This window comes from Chinchilla lanigera, unplaced genomic scaffold (assembly GCF_000276665.1).
Source record: "Chinchilla lanigera isolate Chin_1 unplaced genomic scaffold, ChiLan1.0 scaffold00035, whole genome shotgun sequence".
Classification (NCBI taxonomy): Eukaryota; Metazoa; Chordata; class Mammalia; order Rodentia; family Chinchillidae; genus Chinchilla; species Chinchilla lanigera.
In genome coordinates this window covers 6,853,555-6,865,829 of record NW_004955436.1, presented here as the reverse complement: position 1 = coordinate 6,865,829, position 12,275 = coordinate 6,853,555, and the positions used below count along the sequence as shown (strand labels likewise).

Here is a 12,275-nt window from a genome sequence, read left to right as displayed (position 1 = left end):
GTGTTTATTAATTTAGATAGCGACATGGGGTGTGTAACTGTAGGATTGGACAGTGCAGGTCTACACAAAGTTCTGCTAAATAAACTTATTTCTCTTGTTTTTACTCATAGTTTCCTGAAGAAAATCTGCACGTGTGAAAATTCCCTTTAACACCGAGAATATAATCCATACTCTTTAAACGTGTCTCAATCAGGGGCAGTACGGTATCAAACCAGAGCATCATAATGTGCAAGGTCAGGAAAATAATGTGCTTGGTCGCTCTCGCTCATACTGATGACTGATGCAGGTGGTGGAATGTTAATTCCTCGGTAACTTGTGAAGGTTTGAAAACTCATTCTTGTTTTGCAAGCGTGCTGCATAGGAAGAAGTCCTTAGTTGTTCAGAACCTTAATTACCCCGTTTTATTGACAAAATGTAAGCAAGTTGCTGCCTCTAAGTCCCCAGGAATGAAGAGTTGGTCTCTTGACTTTAAATCTGTTGCCAGCACAGGTGAAGAGATCACCTCCTCTCTCAGAGCCCACACGGATCCTGACCTGCAGAAAGTGTTAGATTTTATCCTCTTTTCCCATGTGCTTCTTTTGAAAAGAACCTTCACTTCAGATAAAATCTGCACATTTACAATGAAACAGATTTCTTGTGTGCTAGCCTGATCCCAGTATACAAATTCCATAACCAGCTCCCTGTGCTTTCCGGGGAACGTGATGGGGTGAAGGATGAGACTGATAGATATTTGGAAGAAATTGCTCTCAAACCCTCTTTCCACCCACTCCTGGAGTGATGGGGAAGCTGTTGTCCCTGAGGATTAAGCCTTGTTGTCCACAGGCTTCCAAAGCAGATAATACTGAGGCTCTCCTCAGTGGCATTCAGGGTAGATGGGAAGAGAACATTATCACTACCATTGTTGAGAATTTCCAGTACATGATGGAATAAAAAGCACAGTGACTTTTGGTTCCTTTTTACCACTGCTTTAAATTCACTGACAGTGGTGTAACTGCTTGCTTCCCTTACCAGGGAGAACTAATATACCCTGCTCCCCTCAGTGCTCTGAAGCATAGCCTCGGCTCACCTGTGCAGGTAAGTGAGGGAGGCCCAGACGCTATCTGAGCTCTGGAAGGGCAGGAGGCAGTCTGGTTCCGCCCGAGTCCCTAGCAAATGAGAGTGCTGTGTGCTGTTATGGTTTTTACCTCCAAAGGCCCATGTGTTCAAGACTTGGTTGGCAGCTTGGTGCTACTGGAAGATGGCAGAAGCATTAAGAGGTAGAACCCACTGGGAAGTCTTCAGCTCATTGGGGCATGCATAGGAAAGTGACTGTGGGATCTTAGTCACCCCTCAAGTCATGACCGCCCGGTGAGGGGTTTTGTTCCGCTCCAGCCATGATATGCTGCTTTGGCTCCAGAAGCTAAAGAACAATGTGCTGCCCAGTCTGCCTGTCCATGACTGGAAGCTCCCAAACTGTGAACCAAAATAAAATGCTACTCCTTGTAAGCTGAGTATGTCAGACATGTGTTATAGTGACAGGAAGCTGACTAGCACTGACTCTAATTGAATTCAGGAAGGTTGTTCAGTAAATAGATACATGAATTACTTTATAGTTCACAAAAAGGAAAGACAAATATTTTGTTGGAGATTTATCATCTTTGAAAATCTCTTCAGTGGAGGAACTCAAAGCACAAAAATACTGACACTAATACATCCATGTCTGTTTGTGACTTTTATTTTATTTATTAGAACTTAAAGTTTCATATTATAAGCACTGTGACCTCCAGAAAGCATTCTCTAAGCGAACAGGACTAGTTAAGTTGACAGTTCAGGTCCTATTCTCCAGAAGCCGAGCCTGTGACAAGAATTTTGGTGCATGTGATTTCTTAAGGGAGCACTCTCAGGAGAAGTGGCATGAGGGAAGTGAGATCGAGCAGGGGAAAGAGCAAAATAGGAATACAGCATCAGCCAGAACCCTCTGCAGCCTGATTCCATGGGGCGCTCTGGAGTATGAACTGTACTGTAACTTGCATCAGACTCTGGGCCAGTGAACTATTTTCATCAGACTCCCTGTGAAGGTGACAGTTGTGTTAGAATTCCAGGAGAGGAAGCCCCTGGGAGCCACTAGCAGACAGACTTACAATGGCTGCAGGACGGGACAAAATGGGCCTGGAGGAAAGAGAGCTGGCTGGGGCATCACCGCAGCTACAATCAGCATCTCCAAGGATGTCCATCCGAATCCCTGTTAGTCCATTTTCATTACTATAACATAATACCTGAGAAAGAAGAAAAAGAAAGAAAAAACTAAGGCAAAAAAAAATATATGGATAGCTAGGATAACTGTACTTCTGATGTCTAGTGGGTTACTGAAAGGAACAGTTAATGCTTAAAATTTTTTTGTATTTTGACCAATGATATGAAGACAACAATGTGCAATCTAACAACCATTGGTGAATTCCTACCATCTGTCTAGTGAAGCTGTATTATCTCTAATGTTTTATCTAATAATTTTTTTTATTCTCTTTAATGGTTTGAACAGTCTTCCATTCTTACATCTGGTAATCTGAACAACTTCGTTGAAGATAACAATATGTAATATAACAACCACTGTTAATCCCTATCATTAGGTTTGAAACACTATTTTAGTCCATCTCTAGGAGTTGCCAAAGTCCTAACAGTTTCAGCACTGCTGCAAAGTCCAAGCCCCAAGTCTCCTCCAAGATAAAAGGCAAACTCTTAGCTGTGAGCCCCTGTACAAATGAAAGCAAAGTTAAACACTTCCATGATTCAGTGGCACAAGATAGACATTACAATTCCAAAAGGTACAAACAGGAAAACAGAGCACTGGGACCAAACCAAGTCCAACATCCAACAGAGCAAACATTAAGTCCTGTAGCTCCATGAGCCAATTCCAAGGCAATCTGTGGCAAATTGTGAGCTCCATGTGGCTCCACTTTTATGGCACTTCTGGTGGCTGTAGCTCCCATGGCTTCTCTCTTAGGCCTGCTTTGCTCCATCCTTGCAACTTTCCTTAGATGATGCACATTCCTGGCTTTTCCAGCATTCTGAGGTCTGCCCTGCACTTTAGGCTTTTACTCACAGACTCACATATTGCCCTCTCAGGGGCACACTGCCTGGCCTCCCAGGCCTTCTTCTGAAATTTGGGTGAAAGCTTTTTTAACCTCAGAACTCTTGCATTCCGCGTGCACCTAAAACTAGCACCATGTGGATAATGCCAAGGTCTGCTGCTGGCTGGAGCAGTAGCCAGGCTTTCTTCTCTCTTGGCTGTAGGGGTTGAGTACCTGGATCACTGAGTTCTCTGAACTTGATTCTGAGGAACAAATTTTCTGCATCACTGCCATTTTGGAACCTAGTGTGGCTTCCACCTCCATTCTGGAACATGGTGTTCTGTGGCTTTCTCCTCAAAGCAAAGTCTTTCACTTTTACAGGTTTGAGGCAGCAAAGGGCAGACACTTGCAGCTTCTTATGATGACCTCAGGCCATCTTTTCTATTCTCTTGTCCCTTCTCAGCAATGGAGATCTCCTCAGCTCTATCTTTGCAGTCCACAGCTTTACCAGAGCTTCCTTTCTGGTCAAACCCACACCACTTTAAAGCACCCTGCTGAGCTCTTTGCTCTTGGTTCTCAGCATAAATCTTGCTAAAAGCCCCCAACAATAGCCATTCCATTGCCTCAATATTTGACTGCCTTGAAATTTCCTTTGCCAGATTAATCAGTCCACTGTCCTTAATCTCAGTCTCAGACAAAGTCTCTGGACCAGAGCAAAATGCAGACAAACTTTCTGCCATGTTATAACACACATCATCTAGAGTCCAACAACCAGTGCAGTCCTTCTTCCCAGCAAAAACCTCCTGAGCCCCGAAATCCTTACTGGCAGCATTTCTATCAGCCTCCTGATCTTCTGAGTGCTGATGAGATCTCCCATATAGAACAGCCTAAAGTGTTCCAGTGCTACTCTTTCAGGTGAATTCTCTGAACCTTTCCAAACTCTTCCCACATGGCATTTCCAAAGGCTTTTGAACCACGTGGTCAGGTATAGTCACAGAAATGACCCCACTCCTGGTGCCAAATTCTGTGTTGGTTACTTTTCTCTCATTGCTGAAACAAAATACCTGATGCCCAAAATTAAGGAAAGAAAGGTTTATTTAGCTCACAGTTTGTAGAGGTTTCAGTTCACACTTACCTGGTGCCAAGGCAGAATGGCACATGGCAAGGCCAACAAGTTCATGACAGCAGAAAACAGCAAAACCAGTAAGAGCAAAAGAGAGGAAGGAGCAAGAGGGTAGGGCTTCAAGTCTCTTTTCTTCCCTTTTATTGTATGCAAACTACCTGCCGCAGGGCAGGTGTAGCCCTCACACCCATAATCCCAGCATTGGACCATGGATCAATCATAAACTCTAGAAGCCCACCTCATGACTGCATGAGGCTTTGAAGGGACATATAGACACAAACCATGAAAATGTGATATTTAAATTTCTGAATCAACATTGCTGGCCATTAGAAAAGTGCACATTGAAACTCCAGAAAGAATGTTCATCATCAAGAAATCAAATAATAGCAAATGCTGGGGAGGCTGTGGGGGGAAATGAATACTTCAACACTATTGGTGGGAATGTAAAGTAGTACAACCACTAGTAGAAGTCAGTATGGGAATTTCTTAAAAAATTAAAACTAGAAATTTCATTTGGCCCAACTATTCTTCTTCAGGTATGCTTCTGAGATAGTTAAAATCATCATATTGCAGTGATCCATGCATACGTATGTTTAAAGCTGCACAATCCGTCATAGCTAAATCCTGGAGGCAGTTTATTTGTCCACCAACAGATGAATGGATAAAGAAAATGTGATACTTCTGCACGATGAAGTACTGCTCTGCCATAAAGAAGGGTAAATGCGAGGCATTTTTAGGTAAATGGATGGACCCGAAGACCATACTGTTAAGTAAAATAAATCTACATCAATCTCTAATGCATCAAAATATAAGCACTTTTCTTCACCTTAAAATACTTTTCTTTCTTTTTTGTAATGCTAGAAATCAAGCACTCTAACAGGGCTACATTCCCAGCCCCTTAAAATAAAATTTCATTCCATTGTGTGCAAATGCCGCACTTCTTCATCCATTCATGTGTTGATGGACATACAGGCCACTTTCAAGGTTTAGCTACTGTGAGTTGTGCTGCTGTAGACACGAGTGTGCATGGATCACAGCAATATGATGTCTTCACCTCTTTCAGGAAGGTACTTTGCATATGTACCAGCTCCTCACATGGAATCGAAACGTTATGCACTACAAACATGTACTAGTAAAGAAAATGATCTGAAAAAAATTTTAAATGGAGGGATGCTTAAAACCCAAGGAGTCTAGGCCTGATGTGGTGGTATATCTGTAATGTCAGCACTTCCGAGGCTGAGGCAGGAGGATCATGAGTTTGAGGTCAGACTGAGACACATAGTAAGATTATGTCTCAACACAAAAAGCATTCTCAGTCCTCTAATAACTCTGCACAGAACTCCCATTTTACTTGTACACTCATGTTTATAGCAATATAATTTTTAATAGCTAATCTTGGAAGCAGCGTATATATCCATCAGCAGATGAATGGATAAAGAAAATGTGGTATTTACATACAGTAGAGTACTACTCTGCCATAAAGAAGAATAAATTTGAGTCATTTTTAGGAAAATGGATGCGCCTCAAGACCATAATGTTAAATGAAGTAAACCAGACACAAAAGCCTAAATATCACATGATTTCTCTTACATGAGAACCCAAAGTATAAATAATAAGCAAAATGAAAGGTAACAGGAAGTAGGGAGACAGATGTTTCTTAGGGGGAAGGGGATCAAGAGTGGAGGGGAGGGGATAGAGAAGATGGGCAGGGGTAGAAAAAGGAATTGGAATATGCTCTCTGCGTGCACCAACCCCATGTAAGGAATGTGAACCTGATGTACCACACACACGTACTCATGTAAGAATGATAAAAAATAAAAGGAAAGTGCAGTTTCCCTGACAAGTTTCCCTATGCTTCTGACAAAGCACTTCTTGTAAGTGCTCGGGACAGTGTGGTGCGGTACAGGGCTTCCCGAGGACATGTTGGTGGCACCTCTTCACATCCACTCTTTGTCTCCCTGTCTTTGGACACATTTTAGGCAAAGCCACTCTTGTTGCCGGTGTAGGGCTTCCACTTCCGGAATACCTATGACTCCAGGTCTCTCTGCTGCCTTCCGGTCTTTATAACTCGTCTTGACAAGAGCCAAGCCAACAAGGTGACACATTTGCATTTGCTTCAATGATGTCCCAGAAGCTCTGCCGGGGATAATTTTACACTGAGCCACAGACACATTATACTATTTTCTTCACGGGATTACCTGCTGGAAATGAGAGCTGAAATGTATCCTATACCCTCCCATTGTACACACAAAGTGCTCACGTCTTAAGAGAAACAATGTCACTCTATCTATGGAATCTAGCTGCCCAGGGAAATATTCAGCAAATATTTATTACATGGAAGTATCTGATTTAAATGTCAATGTGCTCAAAATTACTTTACTGGTCTCCAAACTCCTTTTCAGGTTTTCTAAGATTGCTTTTCTTTCTCTTCTCACCTCTAAGTCCCTAAACACACAGTGCATTGTCTTGCTTATCATCTGTAAAGAAGTAAACTCTACTTGAATGACCCAAGCTCCTCTCCTGGCTTCTTAATGCTGAATTGTAAGTGGTTAGGGGTGGAGAGCATAAGAACATAAAATTATATTTTCTCTTTTAGTTTGATCTTGATTCCATCAATTCAGAGAATGGGAACCTGTGAATTAAAAATAATCTTGTGGAGGGTGACATGAATAGCATAGCTTTGTATTCAAAGGTGACATGTGCTTTTTTCAGATGTCTGCATCACAAATGTTTTAATAGTGTCGAGTAACAGCTGCACGGCTACACACTTCTTAACTGATGCTGACTTTTGGAATCTTACCTTCCCACTCGCCTACATGCTTCATGGCCATAAGGCTTTGCGTTTATTTTGCTCACATTTCTATTTCTAGGGCTGGAGTAATGCCTGGTAATGATACATTCTCTTGATTAGTGAGCATATGAATAAATAAAATACAGCAAAAAAAGTGTGCTTGATTTCACCTCCTTGGTACATAATTACAAGCAAATGCTTGCAGAAGGAAGAGGGATAGATGCTCATAATTAGCCCTAATTTCTTTCTTACTGTCGAGGTGGGTGTTCATCAGGCATACCAACTCTTTCTAATTGATGTTTTGAAAACTCTTTTTGCCAAACAGGAGCGACTTTTGTCCTGCCATGTTTACATACCTGAGACCAAGAACAGCCACTTTTTGAAGTTAAAGATTCACTTATGTTAAACATTTCCGGATGATAGCAAGAGCTTGACTTGGCAGACAATAATCTCTAGTATTTTCCTCTGTGATACTTCTCTGACAAGTCTTGAAGGGCCTGTTCCCAAGGGATTGAGAGAGATGGGGCGAAGGCTGTTGCTGCCATGCTGGTGGAAGTAAGAGTGCAAGTGAGAGCAGTGCAGAGACCACTGGCTTCCTCCCTTGCGTATCTGAGTGTGTGTTATCTCAGGCAAATACAAATCCCCTAACTGGCCTCCTCAGGCCACCGGTGACTTTCTGGGATGTTTTTCCATTTACCTGCTATTGTGTGTTCAAAGCCCAGAACTAATTTTATACCAACTTTAAAGGTAACCTTCTCAGACAGCTTCCCACCTTTTTACTACAGAGTATACTTAAATTGTTTTTCTCCCAAGGTCCACCAGAATTTGAGACGTTTTTTGGTCTACTTTACAACTGTATTTATAAACTGATAACTAATTTTCCATTTCCATTTTAGGTAAGAAGCTGTGGTTGCCAGACTTTGTTGCCAGAGTTCTAATTAGAAAATGATAAATTGTTATGAGACGATGTTGATATAATTCCAGAAGAGCAAAGACACGTAGCATTAGCCCTGTGGAAGTTCAGGGTGGGTAACAGGTTACGTCTGTGACTGTAACGCTCTGAAATAGTGAAAGCAGTAGAAGCACAACGGTGGTCGTGGTAGTTGTGGTAGTGGCTGTCCAAGTTTGGGAATCTCATTAAACTGCACATTGGGGCCAGTGGAGGATCTTCAAGCTACTGGCACTTGGGCTTTATTCCTGATCAAGTGAATTAAAATTTTTGAGCCTTGGGGTGACTTGAATGCATGGTAAGGGTAGGCATATCTATTAGTAAGTGTTAAAAGGGCCGGGGATATAGCTCAGTTGCACAAGCACCTGCCTGGCAAGCACAAGGTCCTGAGTTTGATTCCCAGTACTAAATAAATAAATAAATAAATAAATTTGGCAACATGTTTGGGAAGGGGATATAGCTCAGTGGCACAGTGCCTGCCTTAAAAGTATGAGGTCATGTGTTCGATTCCTGGTACCACCAAAAAAATAAAAAAGAATCACGCAATTCTGAAAAATAGTTTGCTGGGTGTGCTGGCACACTCCTGTAATCCCAGCACTTCAGGAGGTTGAGGCAGGAGGATCGTTGTGAGTTCGAGACAAGCCTGGACTAGAAAGTGAGCTCAAGGCCAGCCTGAACTGCATAATGAGATCCTGTCTCAAAAAGACAAACAAACAAAAAAGTAAGTATTCAAAAGAAAACAGTGGAAATAACCAAAGCAAAGCAAGAATGGGAAAGGAAAGAAAAAGAAAAGAAGAAAGGGAAAAGAAGAAAGGAAAGGAAAGGAAGAGATGGGAAGGAAAAAAAAAGAAGAGGAAAAATAATAGAAGAGAAAAAAAAAAAAAGGAAGAGAAAGGAAAAGCTTGCCTGCGAGGCTGCACCTATAGCAGAGAACTGCACTCTGCCTCGTGAGCCAAGCCCCTCTCCTGCTAATGGCAACACCCAGAAGAGGTGGCAAAAAGCTGCCTTCTCCTAAGGTGGCCCTGGAGCATTGTCTTTTTATAGCATCTCTCAGGACCAGGGAATCCCCACAGGCAGAGCAAGAAGAGGGTACAGTCCAAATCAAGATGCCTCAGGTTAAATTCCCTGCAGTCAATTAAATGTGTGAGGGTGTCACGTTTGTCTTACCCAGACTCTTCAGGCCTAACAAACTGCATTTGAAATCTGTCCTCTCCTGTGGCCCAGCTTTGGTATCATCTTCTACACTAACATGTCAGTGACCACTGCAGCTACATAGCTATCTAACAGGAAGGACCAACTGTCTCTTGCAGGCTTTTCTATCTTTCATGTGGCCCCTAGGTCCCAGCCCTGGCCCCTTGCTCCTGACTGGTTGCATTCCAGAGAAGCAATGTATGTATTAGAAATACCCAGTAGTGCCGCTAAGGCTTTGAAGATAAACAGATGCATTCCAAGTGAGTAGGGAAATAGTGATTACTGGGAAAAATGGACACAAGGGACAAGATCAGTAAAAGGAGATGAACACTGAGATGAATGCTAAACATTTTGCACAATGTGAAAGTTTTCTAATTTATATATTTGTGATAATTTTGTAAAAATAAAAAGTGGAGACATTTGTAGGTTCCTTTTAGCATGTTATTCTGTAGTACCTTATTGATTTCACAAAACAAATTTCCATAGTTTTCTTCACTTGATGTGTTTTCTGAAGGCCTGGAACCATCTGAAAGTATCTGACCCTGCGTTTTTTTCTGGCTAAGTTATAGAAAAAGAAATCATTCAGTGACTATCCTCGGATCCAACTTAGCTGGTTGTCATGGTTTGGATCTGAACTGTCCCCTAAGGTTCGGGCCCCAGTGCAGCAGTATGCAGAGGCAGGGCCTGTGGAAAGTGACTAGATCATGAGAATCCTAACCTTGTTGATAGATTAATGCACTGATGCTCTTGGTAATTTGTACTTGGGAGGTGGTAGAAGCTGTTTTCCAACTAGGTAAGTAAAGTTTAATATACTTTAAAGGGTATATTTATAAAATATACCTTTTGAATGTGAGCAGATTGTTCCACCACAGGATCCCCACCACAATGTTCTGCTTTACAAACTTCAGAAACAATAAAGTCAGGTGACTCTGGACTAAAACCTCTGAAAATGTGAGCTATTGTTGCTAAAGATGCTAGCACCATTAAAAAGAAGCCAAATACTTTGCACTAAATGCCTTTGGAGTATCACAGCAATCAGTCAAACTTCACTCCTTGTAGGCTCAAGGAAAAATAATTCAATTAAGTCAAGAGTGGTACTGCACACTTAGGGAGCAGAAGAAGGAGGACCTTGAGTTCTAGGCCAGACTGGATGACATAAGAAGATCCTGTTTCAATAAAAAGTATAAACATTTTATTCAGGAAGAGTGCTCCTGTGCACCCTGATCCAGGCCACCCAGAGAATTATTTTTTCAGGGATTAATTTCCCCAGTGCCCAGGTATGCAGAGGCTGCTGCTACTGTGGTCCAAGGATGCTTGGCTACAGTTCTGCTGCTGGCAAACTTTGGTATCACCCATGTGATACTGGTATTTCAGGCATGCAGAATGTGAGAGCTGTGGGGTCACAGAGGTTTTCACTGATATATCAAACAAAGCCTGGGAGGCCAGGTGGTGTAGATAGAGTTGAAGTCCTTACAAGCAGTACCTAAGAGAACAATGCGTGAATCTATGAAAATGATGCTAAAGTTGCAAGAGGGACCCAAGAAAGTTAGAGATGCCAGGAATAAGCAAAACCAAACCAAGAGAGAGACTATATGAGCAGTAGCCATTAAGGTCATAGGGGTAAAATTTTGAAGCTTACTTTATGCTAATGTGAACCCTCTGTGTTGAACATAGCTGTAGGATTTACATTTGCTCTGCTGGTTTTTAGTCTTGCTTTGGTGTCACACTTCCTTACTATTCTCTTACTTTCACCTTTGGAAGCAGACCCTGTGCCACTTTATCTTGGAAATATGTGATATTACTGCTGATTTATAGAAGCTCATAGAAAAGATTTTGCCTTGAATCTCAGTCTTTAGACTTGGACTTTTAAGAAACACTGGAACTGTTCAGAATTTAGTGATTCACAGAGATGATTAAAGGCATTTTGTTTCATGAGGTGGACATAAGCCTCTGGGCACAAGAACATAATGCTATAGTTTGGATCTGAATTGCTTTTCAAAAGCTCACACTGAAGGATTGATTCCCCAGTGCAGTAGTATTCAAGGGTGGGGCCTCCAGAAAGTATTATGGTTTCAATGTAAAATGTACCCTCAAAATCTCAGGTGTTCAGCAGTGGGGCTTTTAGAAGATGATTGGCTCCTGGGTCACCATGATCATTAATATGGATTAAGCCATTGATGAATTCATACCTGAATGTGTTTTTAGGAAGTGGATCTTGGTTGGAGGAGGTTGGGTTGCTGAAGGTGTTATGTGGAAATGTGTATTCTGGTCCTTGGCTCCTCCCTTCTTGCTCTACTTGCTAGCTTCCATGGGTTGAATAATCTTCCTCTACCATTTCCATCTGCCATGACATCACTGCCTTTGAAGCCAAGCAAGCATAGACTGAATCCTCTGAACCTGTGTACCAAGAAAAACTCCTTTAAATTGTGGATGTCTGGTATTTTGTTACAGCAATGCGAAAATGACCAATATGGAAAATTGGTATTAGGAGTGGGGTCACTGTGGTAACCATACCAGACATTGAGGTTCAGAAGCCTTTGGAAATGCTTTGCAGGAGGAGTTTGGAAAGGTTTGAAGAAATGGGCTGGAGATGTGTTAGAATACTGTAGGCAGATCTCAATGGGCTATGCTGGTGGGAGGTCAGAAGACCAGATGGCTGATAGGAATGCAGATACTATAGACCAGGTCGGAAAGGTTTCACTTAGGAATGAGGATTCTATTGGGAAGGGGACTAGCAGGGCATACATGCTAGATTCTGACCAAGAAATGGTCTTCATCTTGTCCATGTCCTAAGACTTTGCCATACTAAATTTTTTATGGAGGAATTTCAATGTAGCCAACATTCAGGCTGTGGAATAGAGAGTGCCAACTGATTTTAACCAGATTTACAAAGAAAACTGGGAGCAAAAAGATGTAAAAATTTTGCAATTTTGCCAGAAACAAGCATGCATAAATTTGGGGCCAAGAGACTATGGTTGCTGGAAAGATTACAGCTATTCAAGAGAAGCCAAGAACTTTTCACTGGGATCATCTCTGGAACTGGCTAGATCTCACCCATCATAAGCCCATCAGAAGGATATAAAAGAGTCAACTCTTTTGAAAGACTGTTTGGACAAGAGAGCCCCATGGTGCTCTGCTCCTCAGTGCTGCCTACAGAAGTATCCCCCCAAATTT

General features: G+C 42.0%; 1 long non-coding RNA gene across 2 annotated transcripts; it reads right to left on the bottom strand.

The window, feature by feature from the left end:
- Positions 1 to 1,698: 1,698 nt before the first annotated feature.
- LOC102030661 lies at positions 1,699 to 11,485 on the bottom strand. 2 transcript variants are annotated; one of them, XR_261767.2, is made up of 3 exons: positions 11,291 to 11,485; positions 2,121 to 2,255; positions 1,699 to 2,049 (listed from the first exon to the last, which is right to left on the bottom strand). It is a non-coding gene; the product is annotated as an uncharacterized LOC102030661 (long non-coding RNA). The 2 variants fall into 2 exon arrangements; XR_001234927.1 differs by lacking the exon at positions 11,291 to 11,485 and adding an exon at positions 7,318 to 7,758.
- Between the last annotated feature and the right edge of the window lie 790 nt (positions 11,486 to 12,275).